Source organism: Ostrinia furnacalis, unplaced genomic scaffold (assembly GCF_004193835.3).
Source record: "Ostrinia furnacalis isolate ACB-3 unplaced genomic scaffold, ASM419383v2 OfSCF0412, whole genome shotgun sequence".
NCBI lineage: Eukaryota > Metazoa > Arthropoda > Insecta > Lepidoptera > Crambidae > Ostrinia > Ostrinia furnacalis.
Window position 1 is genome coordinate 45,749 of NW_021130651.1, and position 26,634 is coordinate 72,382.

Sequence of the window (26,634 nt, forward strand, 5' to 3'; positions counted from 1 at the left end):
TTGTAAAAACTTAAACACCAGTCATTATATTTTAAAATAAACCAAAGCAAGAAATCACTTTCGTGGCCTAAAATCACCTTCGTGTATAAAACACCACGAAGGTGATGCCACGAAGGTGACGAAAATTTTAGTTTTTTATTCATTATCCCTAAATTTGAGTTTAACGGTTCAAGTCGAATACTACACAAATAAGTCTAACATGTTAAGTTTTCAATGGCCTAAGTTTCAATTAAATTGTTTAAATTTTAGAGGTAGAAAATATTGATCAAGCAAGCGACGGAATGTCTATGGATAATCACAAAAAGTTACGTATTTTTTTCGCGGAGCGATGATCGACTTATCTCACCTCCGCAATGGCAGGAGCGCGACTGACGTTAACCGAATAGAACACAGTGATTGGTTGATGGTGTTCGGTTTAACGGCAATCTTGTATGATTACTCAAAATTTTAGGTACCTAAAATCGTGTGACCAACGCATTTTCCTTCCTCAATTCGAAATAATTATAAGAAGATATTTTTTTGACTATTGTGTGGAAAGTATATTAATTACGATGATTTTAGTATATGCTACACACAAATTGAATGAAAATTGTGAATGCAGTAACCAAATGTTTCATTGCAACCGAAGGTGTGACACGATGAGAACGCGAAAAATGACCCCGTTTTGTATCGTTTCATGTGATGTTATCGTATTATTTTTGCTTCTATTACGATAAAATTTATTTTTTATGTAGCTAAATAGATATGTTATCACCTGATTTCAAAGTTATTGTTCTAACTTATACCGTTTATGAACTATTATTGTGTGACCATCAAATTTGAGTGTAAATGAGAAGTACCCAAAAAGTAACCTTCATACGGGGGGGTTGCGGAGCGAAAATGAATGACCATTTCATGAAGACCGAAAAGTGACCGGTCGTATAAAAACATTCGCTAAAATTCATTTTTTTTAACAAACAATAAATCAAATTCATGTTTAAATGCAGTTTATGACATAATTTTTAAATTGTCACTATTAATATTTTTTACTATATATTTATATTGTCACAAGAATTAATATATGTATTGTGAAAATAAAGTTAATTCTAATAATGCTTTTTTGATTGTGCATATTTTGTGCATATTTCGCCCTTTTTTAGTGCATATTTGCATGCATATTTTGGCATTTTGATAGTGCATATAATCCGATGTCTAGTGATGACCAACGAACAATAAATAAATGACATGTGTATTCTTGGACTTTGAGTATTGCGTTTCGTCCCAAATTAGGTAAAGCTACCTATGGAAACTAGACAACATGGGAAAATTAGAGAAGGTGGAGCGATGGAAAAAAACTTGACGAGATGATGTGCAGCATTGAGTACAAGTTAAATACTTTGACACGACACTCCCATAAGTCAAGATACGAGTAAAAGCTTCTAGAAGCTAAATAAGCGCTTCCGCCTAGGCGGTACTGTTTCATGTAAAGCAGTAGGTATCCAAAGATAACCATTGGTAAACCTCTTGCTATTTGCCTAGGCCTCAACATAGAACTCATCGATAAACGAGTACATTATGTGTAAAAACTTCTAGAAAAAGACTAGGTAGGGTGGGTGTACCTGTAACAAACCGAATAAGCGACATTTTAAAAGTAATTTTGATATTGTGACTCAATTATTACAACAATCATTGCAAAAAAAAAGAATTAACTACTCCTTGTCTATCATAGAATCAAGTAGCTTATTCCAATTTTCTTAATAGCTGTAAGGTTTATTTTTATTTAACAATCAATGTGGAAAGTCGCAATGTGCCTAAGGTTGACCAGATCGTACCAAGTCGTGTTTGTCGCTTTTATTTATGGTAGAAGTACGGCAGTGCTACCAAACGTAATAAAAGTGGCGGGAAATTCGACAGATTGTTAATATTTTAATATGAAACTAGAAATGGTGTACTACTGGTTCCTGGTGTGGGACTGGTGCACCCACTCTACCTTTATTTACTTTACAAATAAATTAAGTACATTATTGCACACATTCACAAAAGGCAATTGAGAGTGTTTTTTCAGTTTATAAAGGCGAAAGTATTTTCTGTATGAGCGCAGTGACATAAGCTTGCAATAAATCTGGCAGTGGCAGGACGTGGGTGTTCAAAGTGCATTGGCATTTTCCAGTGTGTGTCGCATTGAAAGTGAAAATGTCTGGATATCGTTCTCTTTACAGTATTTAGAAAACGTTATTATATTACGAAACTAAAACAAACATTTTTAGTCAATATTCTTGATACTACCCGTTCGCGCTAAGTTTGCCGGTCCGTGGAATGCGCGTCCCGTCCCCTCACCGCGATTAAACGCAATTAGTTAGTGATTAAACGCAATTAATGTGTCTTATTTTACGCAAATACACAATTTTTATCAATAATAATAAAAAATATTTTAAATATAGTTTGTTTTAAAGTTATAGACGCTTCTCTTCGAGTGACGTCATATCGCCAGCATCAAACTTAAAGCGAACGGATAGTAGTGTGCGATAAACTTGTACATAAGATGCCCCAGGGTTGAGCTTGATGTGCCGTGATCCGTAAAGAGGCATTAAAACCGCATACTGGCAACATTTAGATGTCAATTACCGCAAAACAATAGCCTCCAGCATTTAGTTACAGCATCATCCGATGTGTATCATTGCGAGTGTCTTACCGCGTCCTCGGAAAAAATGGCGGCTGTCGTAATATTCGCAGTGAAAGCTGCAATTAGCGTGCATTACGCAACGCATCTCGTGCGCCCGCGCCGAATTTGGAAGACGGGCTGGTTCACACGATACTTCGTGGTTACAAGTGAACGATTCATTACTGTCGATTTTTGTACAATGCTGGTGTTGGAGAAGGTTGTAAACATTACACATCAGACATTTTTTTTGTAATATATTACAGCTAGTTAGTAGAGCTGACCGGGCGAACTTCGTACCGCCATGTTCACCAGAATATATATAGGATTCGATTGGTGACAGAATTTTTCGAATCGGCCCTAAAGTTTCGGACCCTATTCAATACAAACAAACAATACCTACAATTTTTTCTTTATAATATTAGTGTAGATTACCACTACATATTAGGCTGCCGCAGTGTCGTGTCGTCTGTAGGTACGTACATGCGAGTATCAAAGTTAAACAATCGTAAACGTGATTGTTAAACAAATAAGGGAAGCAGTTAAGTTATAGAGATCGAAATCCACAATGTTTGAAGACAATTATTAATTCTGGCCTTGTTAATTTTTCAATTAGTGTTCAATTTGCTTTTCAGTAGGTACTTTTCACTATTTAAATCTCACAAGTAGAAGGTTCGGACTAGCTGAATTTGGACATCAGAAATGGCCTTCTAGAACTACTCCCAATACCTACTAGATTAATCACTCAAATCCAGGCATAGAGCTGTGGATTCGACGTAGTCTCTGCATACACGTCTGATTGAAATGCTAATCACTTATCAGTCAGTAGTGATTAGATTAGGCATTCGTTGAATAATTCGCAGATAAAATCGTTTGTGTAAGATTTCTCTCGGATACATTTCGGAGCTTGTGCGTGAGAGCTTTTTGTCAAAGTAGGATTTCTCAATTGTGTGAAAATGACTTGGAATGTAAATTCGCTAGAAGACGTATTTATTAAACTATTAAAGTTAATAGAGGAATCTTTGCACATAAAAGTGCCTAGTTTTTCTCAATATTAGCAATTTGTAAATACAAATAATAAATAATCCTGTTAATCTTGCTAATTTAACCGTCAACTAAGCTATGCTTGTGTTACGAGTGGAGTTCACCACAATTAGTAGAGCGGCGGTGGGGATCGAACCCGCGTTCCATGGATCACGAGTCGGCCAGTCCGATACCTTCATCATCATCAACAGCCCTTTACAGTCCACTGCTGGACTATGAGCCTCCTCCACTATAGTGGAGGGTTTTGCCATAATCTCCACGCTAGGCAGGCGGGTTGGAGATTGCAGTTTAAAAGATTGATGTTTTTCAGAGAGCGCTGCTGCCCATTCTCTGTTTAATGTGTAGTCCCTAAGTCGCCTCTTACGACCTCTTACGACCGATACCTTCACCGTTCGGCTATTGTAGCTTCAAAAGTTATTATTATTCTGTATCTCTTAAAAGCAGTAGGTCACTGACTGATTCACTCATTACGATATCTCAGAAACTACAGGTACTGGGACTGCTAGGGGCTTTCATTTAGAACATAGGTGCTCACTAAGACGAAATTTTGTAAAATTCAACCGGAAGTCGCGGGCAACCGCTAGTCACTAATAAAATCAACAATATAGCACTGAAAACAGTTTTCACTTTATTTATTGCTACAATTGTTATAATTGAGATAACCTTTTATAGATTATTCGCAGTGCTGAATACCGGATGACTACAAACGGTAAATCAGTTTGCTGTACCGACACGTCCCTGCAGCTGTACATATTTGATACGTCCGAATCCATTTAGAGGGAATTGAGCTTCGCTATTGAATTTGATACCGGTTATTGATTTCAGGGGTTTAAGCTGGTGTAGGTAATATCAAGTTAAACACTGTACCTATACCTAGTGAAATCAGAGCAATTTTTGAGCAAAAATGTATTGCCTGATCCACCTATTTCATTGTATTGTAAAGAATAGTAGAATAACAAAGAGTTGCAGTAGAACAATTTATTTTACACATCCTTAATTGGTTTGAGCAAATTGGTTAGTAGGTATTTTTTGTGCCTTTAACAGTTACAGTACAGTTTACATTAATTTTCGAATTCGATTCAATGAAGTCGCAACATCTAGGTACTGTTTTACCTTACTCTTAGCGAAGCGATTGCAAAATTTGCCGCGGATGAATTTTCCAGGGATCCTGATAAGATAACGGGTTTATTAATTGTTAATATCTCGTTAGGAATAGACTTAAAATATCCCATTTCCACGAATATTGCAAAACGTAGATAGTAAGGCCCGCCGTACACGGAGAGCTCGAGCATTAAGCCAATGATCAACACACTCTCGCCCGTACAAATGAGGTTATGAGGTTTCACACAGTGCGCGTGGACGCACAGGGTGACACACGAACCAATCACAGAGCTCTATTCAACGCTGTGCGTTCGATTTGCTGCTTAACTCAAGCAAGCATCGTTTGTGAATACGGGCGTCTGGCAGTCATAGTCAGTAGCTTGAAGCTGCATATAATTGCTGGAGCAATGGAGCTATATGCCTGGCGATTGTTTTACCACACGATGATTTTTCACGGTGCTGCCAACCGCCCGAAGTAGTCACAAATGCTCGAGCAGTTTCGTGTATCTTCGTGTTTCATCACGAAGACGCGCCCCACCAATTTTTGGTCGAGGGAAGCACGGGGTGCGGGGAGTTTGATCAGAGCAATCCTAGCGTCATTATTGTAGTGTGCGTGTGCACTCATGGATGATTTAGCGTGTACCGATAACACTCAAACATTAGCGGAAGAATGGTGGGGTGCGTCTTCGTGGATGACACGATCTATATGTGTGTATGTAGAATACTGTAGATTGCTATGCAGTCGCAGCTTGAAGCTGTCGATATTAGTTATTCCAAGCTATCCGTGTTTGGCGGGCTTAAGGGTTTCAATCCCACAGGAAATTGCTTTTCATTTATTCGACTAGTTGGAGTTTAAAACAACAGAATTTAATTTGAACGGCACACGTAGGTATTTAATTAGTGGGGAACTTTCTATGTTGGTTTTGATAGAAACTAAGAGAGATAAGCTTTTTGAAAGAACTTTTATTGAATGGGAACTTTTATTTATTGAATACAATATGAATGTACACGGGCAAGCCATCGTACATTGCACTTACTTTTACGCTTACGTTTGTGTCTCATTTTTTGGGCTCGCGTTAGTTTAGTTACCAACCATTCCACGTAACACTACTACTCAAGAAAAGATTTGCCACGATAATTCTGTCAGTATTTCACTACAATATAAACTTTACACTTTGGAGATCTTTTCTTCTCGACGTGCTCTTCAACTCTACTTCAACTAACTTCAACTCTACTTAGATAAATGTATGGCCCTACAAACCATACAATGAAACTACACTCAAAACTCGATTCAGACTTAAGCACAGAATGAATGAAAATTATTTAATAATATTAAATATAAGAAGTAATTTACAAAATATAGAGGTGGACTTTTTCTATGCGCTAGAACCACGCTGAACTGCAAAACCAACGTGTTGCCCAAGAAAATTAAAAGTTAATAAGCTTAATAAATATTTCATTCCTCTATTGCTCTTATTTGAAAAAGAGAGTCCAAGGTGCTACTCGGTTTAAACAACAGCAACAGAAATGAGCGTTATAAAACGTTTATACAGCAAAAAGCTGTTTAAGCACCAGCAAGGTTAACGCTTAAAATAATAAAGCTATTCCATAAACAGGGGGAGGAATTAATAGGGAAAATACCAGTTGTTTTCCGGACCTGGGAGTTTTTTTAGCCGGTTTACGTTAAAATTTGCTTTAACCGAGTCAATATTACCGCGCAAAATGCTCGTTGGATGAAACTCTAGTAGGTTGAGAGTTGATATCTGTCGACCCATAGGGTCCTGCTGGGCTGAATTTTATGCCAGGAAAAAATAAGGCTGTGTTGCACCATCTTACTTTGACTGTAACAAACGTCAAAAATCTGTAAACACAGTCAAAGTTTGGTAAAAAAAAATTTCATACTTCGACCAGTAAGTTACCGGTGAAACTGAATTAAATATGTATTTACTACCTGAAGTCAGAAATTGTGTTCCACGCGTTTCCCTTTATAATGATTTATTGACTGGACTATCATGACACATCGAAAACTATTTTGGGTTATTGTGACCGTAGTTATAACCACAAAAATAAGTCGAGGTTGTTTGAGGACAAACAATTTGTTTGAGAAGTGAGATGGTAATCAATATGAGCAATAGACAGTAAGTATGTACCCAACCCAAATATGTATATTATGTATTGTAGGTACACGTTGCAGTAGCGTCCTTTACTCGTATCTACATACTGCCCTCGTTCCGTCCATCAAAATTGTTTATGGGCTTTCACTCTGAAAAATTTGATTGTCGAAGTCCTCGTACAGTATTTTCGAACAAAGGAAGCGTCAGTATCAGCATACCAATGTTACTCTGTTTGCGCGACCTATTTCACCGGAATATTTACCCCGGTTGGGGGTAATTTAAGTTAGCGGCTATAAATTACCTTCATTAGCACCCAGGAGGTTTATAACGTTTTCGGGTTATGATTAAGTTACATGTTATTTAATATAAATAGCTTGTGTTACAGCGAGTTGAGATAATCACCTGTATTTTGTTTCTTAGAAGCAAGAGACACGATTATGGATTTCTTGGTAATGATAGAAGAAGAGCTATGTTACACCAAAATTTGGCGTGGCGAAGAAGAAAAATCAAGTCGCTTATCATAAAAACCATACTGTAATTTACTGTTAAGTAAATCTAAAGAATGTTCGACATTGCTCACTCTCTACCAACGCTACATGCTTTTCCAATATGCAGTAGATTTAAAACAATTTATTCCCATCTGTTGGGCATTACTTTTCATCTGCTAAAATAAAAATCCGGCATAAGCCGCAATTTAGCCTGCAAGCAAAAAGGCATGATGCACTAATGGATTTAAAAAGCCAATTTTTTACAAAAGTTTTCATAATTCTCCTGTAAAATATATTTAGTGGTTGCCAGTATTTTATTAAAAAGTTTCAAGCTCATGATTTCTTATTTTAGTAGTTTCTTATTTTAATATTTTTGGAGCCTGTAAATAGACTTTGGGCCTAAGTTGGAGCCTAAAACAAAACTTATTAAAGAAGACAGTGTTAGGGATATTTTCATACTGTAGGCCTCATTTAATTTTCACTAGCGAGCATTATGATAATAATGAAAGTATCAGACAGCATTAACAAATTGGCTAATTCTAAAGAAACAGGCTTAAGGCGATTAGAGTCCTCAATGACCTTGGGCGTTTGACCTTCACGCCGCGAGCAACACCCGCGTACCCCGCACCAAAAACTCCGATTTGACACCGATCAAAAATACACGGGCATAGGTAGATACAGAATAGAAGCTCTTTCTTCATACATTACTGCCTATTATTTTAAACTTAAATTGATGAACCTTGATGTCGGTGTCATTTAACTCAGGCGTAAAGGTATTTAATAAAAATAACAAAATCCATGAACATTTTGTACGGGATAAAATTTTATTTTATTTTTCGTAAAAATAATTTTTCTACTTGTATTTATCTAGTGCAGTTGTTTTGGAGTCAATTATAGTTTTTTTACACTAATAGATTCTATTCAGGTAGAAAATAGCGTCTGAGCGCGTCATAATTCAATTGTATCGTCTGACTGCACGTACTCTATGAACAATTCTGACATAAAATCTATTGTCGAACAAAAGCTGGGTTGCACCATCTTACTTCAACTTTGACAAGCGTCAAAAGTCTGTCTAACTCCATACAAAAAACACCGGTTATCGCCAAAGCTACGGTCAAAGTTAGGTCACGTCAGGTGGTGCAACTCAGCCAAAGAAAAAATTCATTTTGATCGCTAATGTCAGTTTGCAGCGAGTGACACAACCTCCCCGTCTGAAGGCCAGCGGCCGACTGCCGCCCGCACCCCGCGAAGGCCCCCTCAACAGCAAAACGTTCGGAATTTATCAAAAGTAAAATTTATGAATGAAAGTAATGTTCGATTGAAAAACGCAACGTGTCATTTAAAGACTAAAGAATTCCTAATCTATTCGTGCAAAAATCTTTTAAATTAACATAGCCGTTTTGGAGGAGTAGGGAATTTAATTAAAAAATCGATGTCCCGTATTTATTTTTTTAATCCAAAACAAAGAGACGTAGCGAAAATTCAAACGTCACAAATGTAGTCCTTGAACTGTTGTATAACATATATTTTTTTCAACTATTTCTGTCCAGCAGTAAAAGAGGAGTAGGCTTTACAAAATGCCTATTTGGCGCGGATTGAGGACTCTAATCGCCTTAATTATAGAGAATAAGTGAAACTCCCACGTTTAGTTTATTTTCGTTTTATGTGTTTTTCCTTTTCTCATTAAATACTTAATTATGTATAAGCAGCTTATGAAAGTAGAGATGTCTGTTAAATTAATAATATAATTTATTTATAACGTATTCTTACTATAGTCAAATAAATAATATATGAGATAACATTATTGTTCAGATTTTTATAAAAATGCTGACAGAGCCAGATTTTATTGTGCCAAAATAGACGCATACCAACACGAACGTACAGCATTGTGAATTATTCAATAGAACGAATTGAGTCATATACTCGACTGATGATCCTAAGACAAAAGCGATAGCGAGTATCTCTACAATAAAAAATATCTATCATATTGGCATGAACAATATAGAGAAGTCACAAAAACAGTAAAAAAGAAACAAGGGGTCCAAAAATAGAGCCCTGAAGGAGCTAGTGTTAAATCAAAGATTATTCAGTAACATTTTCCGAATTTATCTAAATCTTAATTATGCTTCTCATTTTCAATTTTAATATTGGTGCAAAGTAAAGCTCATCAATCAGTCTTAGAATTTAATATGCGATAGAGACAATATCAAAAGCCTTACTACAGTAAAATTTCGCTTCAGTAAGAAACGCCTTGTATAGAGCTATTTATCTTCTAAATTCTATTCGGTAACATTTAGCATTGATGAACATCTGATGAATTATTAATTTATCCACGATTATAAAAGAGGAAATTTCATAAAGGCCATTGACCCCGCTACCGCTTCTGTTTGGGCTCAGCTCACAACAGTAAAGTGTGAGTCTGCCGTCTAATAAATAATTAATGGTGAAACCAAGCGGAGGTTGATCGACTTTTTTCTTTTCAAGCACTGATTTTGCAATTTGTATATGGGTATGTAGGATATCCACTATAGTAACGTGATCGTTACGTGTCTTATGGAAGATAATATCTTCGTATGTGATTCATTTATTGGTGAACTAGTTATGGTAAAAATGATTAATGATCATATTGATGTACTGATGGCAAACAATAGGTAGGTATGTATTTAGTTACAATAGATGCGATTTTTCAACAAGATCAGAGTAGCTGACAATTTATCTATTAAAATAGGACACTAAAAATATGAATCACAAAACTGAACCTAGCTTATTTACTTTGTAAAAGGACGATAGAAAGGTCAGCCAATATACCTAGTTACTAAATATTACCGATATTGAATAACAAACAGATTTATATAATACCGTTACGTAGCCACCTTGACCGAGAATTGTGTCGAATTATAATTTGCATGCCCGTAGGCTTTATGTTTTGTAATTAGGAGCTTGTTTTCTAGCCACTGATTAAATTATGTTAATAACTTAATTTTACTGATGCAGGAAGCTAAAGCCTGCGGTTAAGCTACGATTATACTAGACGGCTTACGAGTGTATCCTGCATAATTTCCATACAACTTTCTAATTTAAAATGCATCCTGAGACAATCTCATTACACGTTGCAAATAATTATATCCAGCTATTCTTCTAGTCTTCTAGCTGTTTCCTCTAATAAAACGTTCTCATCAAAATAAAAATCATCATCATCATTTAATTTTAGTCTAATGCACGACACCCTCTAATTTACCTGAGGCTAATGGAGATTTTTGCCAACACTTGAGAATCCTGATTTTTCCGTTATTGTTGATTTGTGCCTTTGTTGCCTTTTACGATAGGTATTTACACGGGAAGAGTAGGGGTAGTCCTAGTTTATTCCATCGGAACCGCTGTTTATGTAGGACTGCGACTGTGAAGGGTCATCAACATTTTACTTAGTCTCAGCTCAGGATTATTATTACTGATAAATTTTAATATTAAGTTACACACGGTGACAGAATTAAGTAAACGATCGAACTTCGTCGCTTCTTACTTCATGTGCGTAGGTTTTGACGTTCCATTCCATTACCTGATTCAGAGCTTTATTTACCCCAGTCATGGTAATAACGTTTACTGACCAATTTTACGAGTTATTCCTGGGATTTGGTCACGCCTCATCCAATCATTCAGATTTCATTCAATCAGGTCAGCCATTGTTACGTAACGGATTACACGCAGAAAAAAATTTAACCGACGTCGTTGTTTTTGTGGAAATTAACGATTCATCAGTTGTGTTCTGATTAATTCTTGTATTTTTTTTCAATTGATGTTGTGTTTTTCTACATACATCAAAATTGCATGGTTGACGTTACCAAAGCTTCTTTAGTTATCTTCTAAATGTTTAATATTTGAGAAGTCTAACGGAATGCTCCTTGGGATCTTTATTTGGTCCCGTATTGTACAGACGTTCTTCACAAGCTGCACTTTCTCATTCCTTGGTCTTATTTGAGAAAAATCGTTCGATCTTGATGGTTTTAGTACCTAACTAAGCGTCCTCTTCCTTATGGTACTTTAAGCAAACAGAGTTTACAGCACCTTGATACATTCGCAGGTTTTATTTGAGAAAAATGTTGATTGTTTTTTGTAACAAAGCGTCCTCTTCCCTTCGGTACTTTAAGCAAACAGAGTTTACAGCACCTTGATACAATAAATAAGATATTATTATGCTCAGTAACCGTACTGAATTTTTATATAAGTTAATCTACTTACACTATTACTAGTTCGTAATACAGTTATGCCTACGTTGAATCAATTATGATGGCTTAATTTTTTGACCGTGTCAAAATTGGTAATTGAGGCCATACTTCGTTAATACCCCGATAATGTTTGTTACGCTAGTCAGTTGCTTTAGTTACGAGCAGTGTTGGAGATTTGGTGGATGCTACATTAACTTTATGATTTTTATTTTATTGAGTTGATGACCTATTTGTTAAATTGTCTGTGAATTAAAATGGACCATACCGCTGAGAAAGATGCTTTAATAGCTCTGTATCATGGAAATGGTCCATTATTACATTGATTCTACCTGTGTCTACGCATCGCCATTAATTTGTATAGTAGGCAGCACACTAGTTTATGCTTTCTTGTTCATCATCAACATCTTAGCCATAGGACGTCCACAGCTGAACATAGGCCTCCCCCAATGCTTTCAATGCTGCCCGGTTGGTAGTGGCCTGCGTCCAGCGCCTTCCTGCTACCTTTATGATGTCGTCAGTCCACCTTGTGGGTGGACGCCCCACGCTGCGTGTGGTACGCGGCCTCCACTCCAGAACCTTGCTGCTCCATCGGCCGTCAGTTCTGCGTACTATGTGCCCTGCCCATTGCCACTTCACATTGTTTTCTTGTTAATAACACTTATTACTGAGATAAGTTCACAACATGATGTTAATATGGTGCTTTAGGTCTGGTGCCATCCATGCGTGCTTTACCAACAGTCATAAATACAATCTTTTAAATATTATGATGGGCTTTTGCTCCATTACAAAACATGAGGATAGGCACAAAAACCTGATGGAATATTTTGTAAGTTCATGCAACATATTATAATGATGACCTGCCTTACATAACAGTGGACCTGCGCTTAAGCAATCGCACTGGCGAACACATAAATGCAAAGGACTGGTGGTTTAAAATAGGTTTGCTTGATGTAAACATTAGTCTAGTGTCGAGAGAAGAGGCGATCTTATAAACAATTTTGATTTCTACATCAAAAAGCCCTAAAAGGTACATCTTCAGTAGTCAAGAAATCCGTGGATGTACCATTTAATTAACAAGCCCCGAAAAAAAGCTAGTAAGATACAAAAAAGGTTTCCAAAATAACTTTTGAAGGTTGACAAAATTTCTAGGGCTGAAAACGCGATCTTTATCCGCCCTAGCCATGCAAATGACAATACAACATCGTTGACGTGCTCTGAATTTCTAGATTTCTTAAGTTCAAGCAAAATTAGGACTTCATTATCAAAGGTTGTCTAGAAGACAATTATTCTTAATCATCAAGTCCCTCAGTCTAACAAATACGATAGAAAAAAATGAGTTGGTGGCGTAACTAGGCTGGACCATGTCAGAAACACACACATAAGAGGTACCTTCTAAAGTATAAAAATATCGATTCTGCCAGTAATTGCCATGCACTTAGTCACAGACGTGTACTTAGCGTGTCGGACTGAAAATTTGCGATGTAAGTTAACACTAACATTTATGTAATAAGCTATGAAGCGTGAAATATCACTTAATTGCTTTAACCCGTAGCAATTATTTGCGAATAATTTCTCTAAGTGCGTGTTCATATACCGAGCTTAACGCAAGCGTAGGCGTTTTGCCGTCATCAGAGAGAAGGTAAATACTTTGTTGACCTCGTGCAGGATGTTTATTTTCAGATGAATATTTGCATGGGCTTTTTCAGAGCATTTTTGCGGTGCGAATTCTTTGAAGCCACGTAGACGTATCCTAGCGTCTACATTAATGTAGGCGCGAAGAGGCGCTCTTCAGAATCAAGCCTATAAATTACAAGTAAGCTCTAGTAGCATTACAAAATATTTAGGTATACAATTTGTCGCCTACTAGAAACACAGCTTTACTTCGCGGCAAAGACACTTCATACTGAATTACGTCACTGAAAGATAGGGTAATGAGGGCTATCGTTTTAGCGCTCACCAGTTAGCGCCACTGTAGAGTAAGGTCCTGTCACTTGCTAGCAGCGAAGACAGTGGCACCAACTGGTGAGCGCTAAAGTGATAGGAGGACTATCGCATTTGCACTCATCAAGATGGCGCCACTGTAGAGTAAGGTCCTGTCAATCGCCAGGGGTGCCAACTGTTAAGTATAAAAACGATAGCCCTCATTGCGATAGATGCACAGTTTACGATACGATAGTACATCACCTGGATATAAATAACGTTTGTCGTACTTCCGTTTGTAGCGCTACCGGAAGCTTGTAAATCAAATCAAATCAATTTATTTGTATGATTGCAAAATCCCAACTAATATTATAAATGCGAAAGTAACTCTGTCTGTCTGTCTGTCTGTCTGTTACGCTTTCCCGCTTAAACCTCGCAACCGATTTTGATGAAATTTGGCATAGAGATAGTTTGAGTCCCGGGAAAGAACATAGGATAGTTTTTATCCCGGTTTTTGAAACAGGGACGCGCGCGATAAAGTTTTTCTGTGACAGACAAAATTCCACGCGGGCGAAGCCGCGGGCGGAAAGCTAGTGCACTCATAAATCATTTCACAATGCTTTGAGCTGCAATCTCTTTCACTTGTGCATGAGGCTTAACTGGTGAATGTATTGCGTTGCGTGATTCTAAAAATAACAATAATATTTTTAACTTATAAATATTAATTATGAAAACTGAAATAGAAATGGTACATCTCTTTCAATGACCCACTTTTGCGCTGAAAGTGGAAATCAATCGTGATTTTTGTTAATAACGTCAAAAAATTTATTGCGCAGGCGGCAGTGCCGCAAGGATCAGTGACATGACATGACAGCTATCAAACATAAGTCGTATATTGACATTTTCCCTAATTGAAATCATGTTTACCTATTATTAGATGATGCAATGACAATAATAATAAAAATCCAGCTCCAGTAGATAAAAATATCGTCGTAAGATGTGGTATTTTTATACGTGGAACTCGGCTTCATGATGGATTGGTACCCGTTACATCGACGTCAGTTATTTGTAAATAACGGAACCAAATCATTCAGGACTTTTCAGTCATGTTGTTTCAGCCAAATGACGTCCACTGCTGGACAAAGGCCTCCTCCAAGGTTTTCCACAATGCACGGTCCTGCGCTGCCCGCATCCAGGCTCTTCCCGCGACCTTTACGAGATCGTCGGTCCACCTAGTAGGAGGCCTGCCCACGCTACGTCTTCCAGCCCGTGGTCGCCACTCGAGAACTTTTCTGCCCCAACGGCCATCGTCTCTACGAGCTATGTGCCCCGCCCACTGCCACTTGGTTTTAGCAATTCTGCGAGCTATGTCGGTCACTTTGGTTCTCCTGCGGATCTCCTCATTTCTGATTCGATCACGCAGGGAAACTCCAAGCATGGCCCGCTCCATCGCCCTTTGGGTGACCTTGAGCCTTCTTATGAGGCCCATAGTAAGCGACCACGTTTCAGATCCATAAATCAACACTGGCAGCACACACTGCTCGAAGACTTTTGTCTTGAGACACTGCGGTATTTCGGACGTGAGTATATTGCGTAGCTTCCCGAACGCTGCCCAGCCGAGTTGGATTCGACGATTGACCTTTTTCTCGAAGTTGGCCCTACCTAACTGGACTGTTTGTCCCAGGTATACATAATTGTCAACAACTTCGAGTGTAGAGTCTCCAACCTTCAAAGGAGTGGGTGCGACACGGACATTAGACATGTTTTTCTTCTTGTCCATGTTCATTTTGAGACCCACTTGTTGAGAGGCTCTACTGAGGCCATCGAACATTGTGCCTAGATCTTCATCTTCATTTTCAGTCATATTGAAAGCCATATCGATTTCTTTACTTTGTGTATCCATCTGAAGTGGAATATATTTCGATGATGTATGTTTTTTGCCGAAAATCTTTTACACAACCTTAAATTCCAGGTAATGTTGACCTAAAAGCTGGAACCACGGTCAGGTGGGTATTTATAGGCTCTCAAAATGTCTTGTTAAGTGGGGTCCGGTCCTTTCAGCAATATGAACACGTATTCAAGTGTCAATAACCGGGACCAAGGATTTTGCAAGTGCTTCGGATAATGCGCAGGTAGGTATGGGATGAGTCAATTACCTACTATAGGTACGTTTATGTACAGATTGATATGTAAGACTTTAGGTAGTAAGGGCATAAGTACCTACTTACTATAAGAAAGTGGGTATTCTTACAAAGAGTACCTATGTATCAACTAGATTTTCGTGTGTCACCAAATATCACATTATAAGAGAAAATATTGTACCTACTAGCGTTTTTTCTTTTGGCGTTTTCTAGCATTGAATTAGGTATTTTATGCCCGTTTTCACCATCAATCCCTAATTTTTAACTGACCCGTATGGTTACAAATAATATGAATTTTGTTTTCATAGGGGTGACTTAAAAATTAGGGATTCATGGTGAAAACGGGCATTAGACATTGGAGTTAGGTACTTATCTTAAAAACAAAAGGGTATCTAACTAAAGTATGTTATTATTTAGAAAAACCATCTATCCAGGGGATTTACGGCCACGAAAATTGGACACCCAACGGTTGTAAGAAAGCCTAAGTACCAATTATGGTAAAATATTACCCCAAGAGTTTCATTACCCTATTTATCGGCTGATTTGAATTTATCGCGGCTACCTTGATAATGGGGAGGTAAAATTTGAGTGTAGCAGCCCTATTAGAAGAAATAGATTAGGGCTGCGCTTTGAGGTTAAGAAGACGCTAAGATATTGGGAAAAAAATAGATCGCCACTAATTTAGTAATAGATAGTGGTGCATCAGGCATCATTACAACATTAGTTGTTGTACTATCACACTTTTTATTAGATAACCTATTTGTTCGTATATAAAAAGGTCATAAACATTTTTATCTGTCAAGTAGGTACTCTGAAAATTATTGGGCGAGGCAGGCCCAGCAGGGGATGAATGATGATGAAAAATTTTCGGAACAATATTCAGTAAAGTTGATTTAAAAGCCGAACTGTGGATGAATTCTCATAATATTTTTTTGTTTTGCTGTGTAAAATATTTATAGTTTTATCGACATCAGAATTTTCAAATAAAAGTTCGATCATCGTAATATTCAGGGAACGATCATATAAGATATCCTTCGAAAAATCTCTTAAACCTTATAGTAGCGCATCTCAGAATATCCAATTTGATATTTTAGTACCAGACGTCCACTCTAAGCTTTTCCTTTGAACAAAGGAGGTTTTTGCCCTCTCCAAGGGTCACTACGAAAAACAATAACTTAAAGATTCAGCTCATTCCGTTTCCCTTCCTCATACTGAGATGCTGACAAAAGTGAGAGGGACAAAAAGTGTCAGTCTAAAACGTTTTGTACAGTATCCTCTCGATTCTAATCCGCACCTATAAGCAAGGTACTTGTTTTTATGGATTTTCCATGACAATATAAAAATAATCATCTTACAATTGGGGCAAAAGAAAAGTATACCTCTTTTTATCTTTTATGCTACAAATCCTTATTCTGCGTAGTCACATAATGTAGATTAATCTTTATTGTATAGTTACTTCTGTACATACATCTGACCTTTACGATGTCATCGGTCCACCTTGTAGGTGGACGTCTCACGCTGCGTTTTCCGGTACGCGTCTCCGGTATTCCTCCATTCCAGAACCTTGCTGCCCCACCGGCCGTCAGTTCTGCGTACTATGTGCCCTGCCCATTGCCACTTCAGCTTGCTAAGGGAAGCGCCGGACGCAGGCCGCTACCAATCGATCAACGTGGAAAGCATTAGGGGAGGCCTATGTTCAGCAGTGTACGTCCTATGGCTGAAATGATGATGATGATGATACATCTGACAAAGCGGAATTATAGTCCAATAAGTATATTAAATATAAAGTAATTTGGATAGCACTATTCAGTTTACTTTGCTCTTTACGCTATGAAGGAATTTCTTTCAGATATCCTGGGACAGAGAACAGTTAATATTATTGTTTTAATTAATAGAATACCATCATCTTTTAGTTTGTTTTCTTTCGGATACGACTTATCAAAAGATTAACCCACAAATACTTGACTGTGAACACTGAAACTACTTCACAAGCCAAGCAAGTTCAACGATTCACGTTTCAATTTTACATATAGCAGCCGGGCACACGGTGGTTAATGCCTGCTTTTATAAGCTCGTTAGTCGTTACACTCGCCCCTCAAACAGTTGAAGTATCCAATGAGGCATGCGACAGCAAACGTCAACTTCAGGCACAAAGGCAGCCCTAACGCCGTTATGGATTAGGGTTACCACCATTCAGTAATCGATATCAAAATACTGAATTTAAATCCGAAATCTTGGAAGGGCTTTACAAATGATTTAATTAAATTCTCATGTCGCATATGAAAGGCCAAGTTATATGAATAACTTGGGTGTGTTGAAAATTAGTAATCAAGAGAATTATTCGTTCGTTTTAGCCAGATGACGTCCACTGCTGGACAAAGGCCACCCCCAAGGTTTTCCACAATGAACGGTCCTGCGCTGCCCGCATCCAGGCTTTTCCCGCGACCTTTACCAGATCGTCGGTCCAACTAGTAGGAGGCCTGCCCACGCTACGTCTTCCAGCCCGTGGTCGCCACTCGAGAACTTTTCTGCCACAATGACCATCGTCTCTACGAGCTTATAAAATTAAAGTAAAACAAAGAGAAGGAAGGTTCAAATACGAAGTCGAGTTCGTTCATCAATAAATTGAATAGAAAAGTTTCCCTTTGAATCGAATTTGTTTTAATTGGTGTAACAAAAAGTGTAATGGATTAATTCTTATTTGCCCCGAAGAAAGCCATTGTTTCGAGACCTTTCTGCCAATTATACAGGATTCTTACAAATCCGAAGTTCATTCACTTCTTAGTTGGTTGGTTTTGGATTATTTTTGAGAGAGATTTTCCTTATTTGTTCTGGATACTCTACACTTAGGTAGAGTAAAGTAACTTTAGACTTGTTTCTTCATAAAAAGATCGGCTTCGTTCTACCAAACAAAGGCTGGAATTCGATAAACAGAAGGTACCTATCTTTTATATTATTTGTAAGTTATCTCGCCAGGAAAACTTTGTCTATTTTTTTACACTATCCAGTGCTATTTTGAAAGCTTGTCTATCTTGCCCTGAAAAGTACGCCAGTTTTTCGTTATCCAAGGTTATTCGAAAGGTTGGGCACTCTAAGGGCGATTTCCTTTGAGTTGCCGAGGGTTGGATTTCCACCTTTATTGTCTTCGACCGGTAGGGTGTTGTGTTAACGGACCAGCTCCGTGCCGATGGATTTAGTCGACCCGATATGAAAACAGAAATTACCTATTATCGATAACTTTTTGGTATAAGTTTTGACAGTACAGTCACGGTAATACTATCTATACAGTATTCCAACTCGGCCATATTTTTGAAATAAATGTCAACAGCCCCGCGGTACGTCACGGTATGACAACATGCGATAGGGCTGCTCACCTACAGTACCCATTCTAATTACATCTGTCTACTTAGAATTTCTATCTAGTATTGTGATTGTATTTTTTTTTTATTTAGACAAACAAATTACTTTTTGAATGGAATAGGATAAAAATGCGTGTTGTTTTGTGATTAGTAGATTTAATTTAAAAAAATATACTAAAATAATTTGGAATCTACTAATCATAATGACCTGTTGCTTTAATTTCAGGCGGGTGAAGTCGTGGGCCAAAGCTGGTTTTAAATACAATATAATTTTCATTTCAAATTAAACTTACTGAAAATGACCATTTCTGACAGTTAATGACTAGGTAGTTTTTGACAAATTTGACCGTTTAAGACGGTAAGTCAAATTCAATCAACTTAGTCATTTTCAACACTAGGCCATCGACGTCCGTTCGGCACATTCGCGACACCCCTAACTTTTACTTTCGACCGCGTACCGAGATTTGAAATTCGAAGGAATGCTCGCGTTTCGTCGGTTTATCGCACACGTTACTGCAAAAACAGCTAAAAGTTTGTATAGAGTCAAGCAAGTCAAAATGGAGTATCCAGTGTATGCATTTGCCTGCACTTAGTATATTTGTAAAATGCCTTTATATGGCAGTAAGTTTTGCTGGTTAGTGGATATTAACTTTTCCATTTTCTTCGTAAACCCAGGGAAATGATACACAGGGAAGTGAGATTTTTGATGTATTTTGCCAAAATCATGAATTATATAAACTTCATATCAAATTTAATATTATCAGTCAATGGACGCAAGCGAGTTTGACAATATTGTTTCATAATTGCCCTAAAATAATATAAAATACTGTTATAAATACGTAACAGATGAGTGAAAAGTTGTCTGGCCTAGACACGACAAACGATGATAACAGCGTAGCTGCGTCTAACTGACTGACGATTTGGGCGAAATAAACGTTTCGCTAGGCGAACTTAACTGCATACTTAAATACATAAGAACGACAACGTGGCTTACCCTTTGTTTTGTTACAGATTTTAACGTGTTTATAGGTGGCAGGGAAGTGATACTTAATTCGTGTCGCCTTTGTTCAGCAATCAAAAAATTATGTAAATAGGGAATTCAAACATAATCCATATAGGTTAAATTATGAAAGATACACTAATGGTTACTTTCAATACAATGTTATTTTTGGCTAATTATATTTTTATATATTTTTTATTGTGATTTACATCATGAATTCTGGAATGTCACCCCACAGGGAAATGAGATTTTTTCCCATTTGAAGCCATTTTTGTCTGGGATGTTTTTATTAAAACGTGTTGAAATTCAGTGACCAAGTACTATGTGAGTTAAACTTTATTAATACCCTAAAACGAGAACTATTAATTGGTAATTTAAGGAGCTGCAGGTTGAGCCCCGTAAAATTCCCTGATTTGTAGAACTACCCGTATGATATTATTACCGTGGTACAGTCCACCTCTATTTTGAAGGCTCGAAATTGGAGCACAAAGTAAAAGAAAATTGGATTCTAACGTTTGCAGCGTTACAGACGCGATACTACAGAAGTCGGACCCAATCTATAGTGGTTTGTAGGAAGAATATAGGACCTAAGTCTTAATTTATTGAATTTTAGGGTTTAAACCAATTACAGGACATAATCCATGATTGGGAATCAATTACAAAACTTTAAAGCTTCACTAAACATTAATTTAATTAAGCCAACGCAAATATAACACACAGTTGGTAGAAACGAAAAGTTGTTTCTGATTTCATAAAAATCAAACAGCAAGATACTGAATATGCTGTTTTCCAATAACTTAAATATATATTAATGTTACCAAAAATGTTTTGTCTCAGCAAAACACAAGCCAAACAATAAAGACAAGTGTATTACTCCAAATTGCGGGTTTGCCGAAATCGGAGTGCTCTAGAGAGGTCTTGTGAGGACTCGACCTTGTCTCTTGAACCCGTGCCAGCATTGTATCGACGATTGTACGGACAGCATATAATATTATGTATTTCTGTTGCAAAATCGCACTTATGACAACCATATAAGATGCTACGGTCATAAGCTTGATATGCAGCCGTCTGATGTAGGTAAGTACTCGTATAATTCTATATACAGAGTGTGTAGAGATAAGTTGGGTCGCGTGAGTTTTACTTAAACTGAGGACAGGCCCAATTCGATATTTCTAATGGGGCAGTCCTTCGTCTTCTTTACCGAAAACAAAAGTCTAACGTTTATTATACGTACCTACTTTGGACTTCAGGGTGTGGTTTTACATAAAAACAGTTTTAACAAACCACAAGATAGAGACTGTTGTTTAGTCTATGATTTATTTACACCCTATATCTTTAGTTATGTTTGTTGGCAGACATCCTGACTTTTAGTTTTGCAAACGCTTCCATGTATAGTCAGCTGTTTTTACAGTATGGTAAAGTAGCGTATTAATTTATTATACTTTTTTCCGTAGATCTTTAATTTATGGTACAGGAGGCAAACGAGCTAATATAATCATATCTGTAGGTAATATTTTTCGATTTATTAGCTGATATTCAAGTAATAAGTTCTTATTTGCATAGGCGACAGACAAAAAACAATGACCTTTAGCCAACTTTTTATAAAGTAATTGTTTGGCATTCGCATTTTACAGTAGTCCTTTTCATTATTTATTTTGGTTTCGTTATGTAATTTTATTATTTTGTTTTTATAATACATAATTAAAATAATGTTTTAGATTAATTAGACCCTTAATACAAAAAAGTATTTAAGTATGTTTATATCCCTGGTCTGGTACCCCTAGCTTTGCTTAGTTTGGGACTGGATGGCGCACTGTATGCCCAAGTTCAATGTTCAAGAATATTTTTATATTTTTCTCAAGTTTATTAATATGTAGAGTATTGTAGAGCTAATAAATTAATATTTATCAATATTTAGGCTGAGTTGCACCAACTTACTTTAACCGTAACTATGACAGTTACCGGTGTTTTTTAGGAGTGGAGAGGAGTTTTCGGTGGAGTTTGATAGATTTTGAAGTTTTTAAAGTTAAAATGAGATGGTGCAACTCAGCCTTACTGTCTCTAACATTAGTTTTCTCCATGGAACTTGAATCTATGCAAAATGTAATAATTACATCGTTAATTTGTATTTTATACGTTATTTTATTAATTTATGTGCGCTTTTGACATAGTTTAATAATATTGTCTATCAAATTATACAATGTGGTTGAGTCAGTTTGGAGATTTGTTTTCATCTATGACATTGGCCAAACGGGTTTCATTAAAAGTATGCTAATTCGCATTTCACATATTGGGTATTATTTGTTTTAAGCATTTAAATGGCATCAGAAGTGCAAAATAGTTAAAGTTACTGTTTAGGCAATTAGCTAATGAGTTAATGGAAATATTTTATAGTGATTACACCGCAGACGTGGTTCGATCAAAGAGTGAAATATGAAAATGCATGGCAAAATGGAAAATTGTGTTTTTCATATTTATTATTATCCCAATCCCAACTAATATTATACATGCGAAAGTAACTCTGTCTGTCTGTCTGTCTGTCTGTCTGTCTGTTACGCTTTCCCGCTTAAACCTCGCAACCGATTTTGATGAAATTTGGCATAGAGATAGTTTGAGTCCCGGGAAAGAACATAGGATAGTTTTTATCCCGGTTTTTGAAACAGGGACGCGCGCGATAAAGATTTTCTGTGACAGACAAAATTCCACGCGGGCGAAGCCGCGGGCGGAAAGCTAGTTATTTTTATATATGTATGGTTCTGTAACCCATATGATAGAAGAATAATGTAGTTGTTTGATATAGTTTGACTGGTTATAGTACCTAGGTAATGGTTCAGTGTATGAAACCATAAAATACTCGTAGCAAATGTTGGGAGAGTCGTGTGAGTGGGGTTAACTCCAGTGGAAATAAAGACAATAAAATAACACAACAAATATTTTTTATGGGTTTGCTTGAGTTTCAAAATCAATTTTTATAAAATTTTATATTCTAAGTTTGATAACAAGCGGTAATACTTTGTTATTTTATTTCAATTAATTAATATAGTAATAATGTTGTTACTTTTAGGGTATTTGAGTTTGAATAATAAAATATGCGCCAAATAAAAAAAACCTAAATCTGATAAAACCAAAATTACCTATGTATGTAAAGGGCATTTGAAATTGTCAGCGTACCAGTTACATAATGTAGGCCTATACCCAACCTGAATATAAATACAGCTATAAATATTCTCGTTACCAAGTGTTGCTAACTATTTATACATCGCGACGTGCAATTCGAAACAAGTCCCATTAAGTTCACATCTTCTTACGGTAGAATCGGACCTACTATTCCACTTTCACTATCTATGAGCACCGCTGTATGACATAACATCACACGTACATACAGAGTTTCGCAATAAAAAAGTTTCAAATTAATTAAAGTTACTACTACTGACAAGCTCGCTCCTTCCAGCAACTTCCACAAAGGCACGAAGTTTTAGCGAGTCGTTTATTGCAGTAAATTTAATTTCAATTTCCAACCTCCTTGCGAAATTTGTCTCGAAGTTGTCTAATTAAAAAGAAAATAAAAAATAACTCACAGGGAAAATCCGTCGCCTCAGCACTGGCAACTACACAAGTTCGGAAATTCGAAAAAAGAACGCGTTTGACAGTTAAAGCGGTCGGCTCCGATCGCGGTGTGCAACTGCGGTTTCGTCGCGCGCGCAGGTGAATGTGAGCGTCACTTACCACTCTTGTTTTGCTAGTATTAACCGTTTAAAGACGTGCACTGGATGGTCGGCGCAGCCAATGAGAGGGGGTCTCTGGAAATTGGCAGGGGTATCATCATTTGTCGTGAGCGTTGAACTTTGCGCATCTGTATAGCAATTAATATGCCTCTCAAGTCGCGCATTTTTATTCTTGCAAGCTTTTCGTCGGACAATAACGATTCAAGCCGGTGCCCTATTGTTCGCAGTCAATGGGCATTGTGGCTTTTGACTTTAAATAGAAATAAGGTTTTACATTTGACCTTGTTACGGATCTTGGGAGGGATAATTAAGGACCAACTTCCACTCCTTTTTCAATCCTGCTTTTTGGCTATAAGCGGCTCTTGAAAGGATTCATCCGCTTCGACGCATCTTTTATTGAAAAGTAGAAAAAAAACTCAAATAAACATTTTATTTTACGGCTGTTTTTCTGATACCATTCGGGTATCGGATATCGTGAAATACGGGTGCAGGTTTGAAAGCGGCAGAGGGCAAAAGCTTGGTACAAAGAGAGAGCTTTAGGAAATACATATTCTATCCTTTAGATTTAAGTATTTATTCCATCCATATCAATATAAACAGTTAGGGTGTGATTGTTGCAGCCCTTTATTTATGAACATTTCCGTAAATAAAGAAAAATTCTTAATAACTACAGTCGAGGGTGAGTACTTAGTTCTATTAAATTTAATAGAGTTCTATTAAAATTGCAATGTTTGCCGCCAAATTGTTGCTACAACATGAAAAAAATAACCCCAAAAGAGACCGCTGAATCCACAAGAATCCAAATCCATTAAACCCTTCTTGATAAAATTAAATAAATTAATCAACTACTAAAACAAAGGAAACAAAAGATCCCATGTTAAACAAGCGAAATAATGAAATTACGAGTATTTTAACGAATCAGCCCGCGCACAACTGGTTAACTGTTGTAAAACTCGTTAATTGTTGTAATTTTGTTTGGGAAACAGGATAGTTTAAGGCGAAAGCATTTTAATTTGGCCCGCGGCGACAATGTGCTATCGTTTTTGCATTTCAAAGGCTGAGTTCACATGGTGAATGGAGTGGAACTTCTTTTGTTTTGATAGTAAAGAGAGTATAAACAAGTGACAGGCACTTACAGATCGATTAATCACTTGCTAATTTAAGTTTTTAATAGCAGTTAGCAGCGTAAGTTGTTTGTCAGATAAAGTTACTGACTGAATATTAATTAATAATACTATAACATTAAGGGTGGATTCGACCAAACAAGAGTAAATATTAATCTCAGAATAAATCGTCAGTTTTGACATATTTCACATACTGAAACTGTCAATGTGCCAGTTATACCAGGAGTTATTCTCATAATCGGGTCTTAGTTTGACAAGTCTCGAATACAGAATCAGATAGCGTGTAAGTAGTCCCTGGTAACCAGCAATCTTTATTTATTTGATAGCGTTAATGTCAGACTATCTGAAACTTTCATCAAAAATCAGTGAACTGAATCAGTTTAAATATAAGATCTTTTTCTTACTCGTACCGACTCTTGATAAATCAATCTGAGTTAAAAATGGCTTGATGGTTTCCACCTTTATTCTGATCATCACCTTTCATCAGACGAGATGCAGAACAAAAGCTTCTCGTCGTTAAAAAATAGTAGCTAGCTTGAGGCACACTGGAAACCAGCGTCGCGGCGTCTTTCCATTCTATACATAGCCAGAACGCAAGGGTGTGAAACTAATCGAGTATAGTTTGGATATGACTTTTTTTACTAAGCTCCTCCAAACTATACACGACCAGTACGCATACGCTGCGTACTGCTCGCGTATACTTTGTAGTGACTTAGGTCAATTATCTTCCTCCAAAATATACATCGCCAGTACGCATACGGACTAATCATGTATGTATTGTAATAAGTGCGTGATTACAATTTATTTATACGCGAGTAGTTAGTTGCATGCTAGTCATTTTGACTTATTGACCTCTCTTTCTATTACATACTAGCTTTCCGCCCGCGGCTTCGCTCGCGTGGAATTTTGTCTGTTACAGAAAAACAATATCGCGCGCGTATTTGCTCACCGTTTAGACCTACCCTGGACTACGACAAACATTTTAAAACCAAAATCAGCTCAATCGGCCCAGCCGTTCTCGAGTTTTAATCAGACTAACGAACATCAATTCATTTTTATTTATATAGATAGATTAATTCATATCTGCGTGTCTACTTTAAACATTGAATCATCTTACGACACGTGTCATTGTTTTGATAAAGGATTTTTTGGTGTTTCTTATTCTGCCATAGAAAAGATATTTGTTTTGGGGCTGATATTTCACCAATTGTAGGTATGGAAATATGTCAAAATGATTTTGTTCTTGAGATAAAAGTTAATAAATAAAATAAATAATAAATAAATATCCTTAGACATTTTACACTGCGCTTCTAGTCCCAAACTAAGCAAAGCTTGTACTATGGGTACTAGACAACGGATATAAACATAATTAAATACTTTTTTTTGTAAATACATACTTATTATACATAGAAAACACCCAGTCCAATACAAACAAATATGTTCATGCACACAAATGTTTGTACTGTGCGGGAATCGAACCCGCTACCACTTCGAACCACTACACCAAACGGCCGACAATACAAACCTAGCATTTAAAGTCTCGCATAATATTGTATTTAATGCGCGTTGAACTTTCTTCTCTCACTCTCTCTCATATTAATTAAATTGTTATTTAATTTGAAATCTACCTAATCAATTTAATTTCAAAAACCACTTACAATAGTTTTAAAAATCTAGATTTACCTATTATAGATTCAGTAAAATAATAATATTTTATGTAATAATATCAAATAAATGTAATTTTAAATATAGTTCCA

General features: G+C 36.8%; 1 protein-coding gene across 1 annotated transcript in view; it reads right to left on the minus strand.

Annotated features, from left to right (window-relative positions):
* The window catches only part of LOC114364048 (protein obstructor-E), a 63,081-nt gene extending 39,311 nt beyond the window's left edge, over positions 1 to 23,770 (minus strand). Inside the window, exon 1 of the mRNA XM_028320034.1 lies at positions 23,607 to 23,770. The gene's annotated coding sequence lies outside the window, so the exon portion shown is untranslated. The remainder of the gene's footprint in view (positions 1 to 23,606) is intronic.
* Positions 23,771 to 26,634: the final 2,864 nt, after the last annotated feature.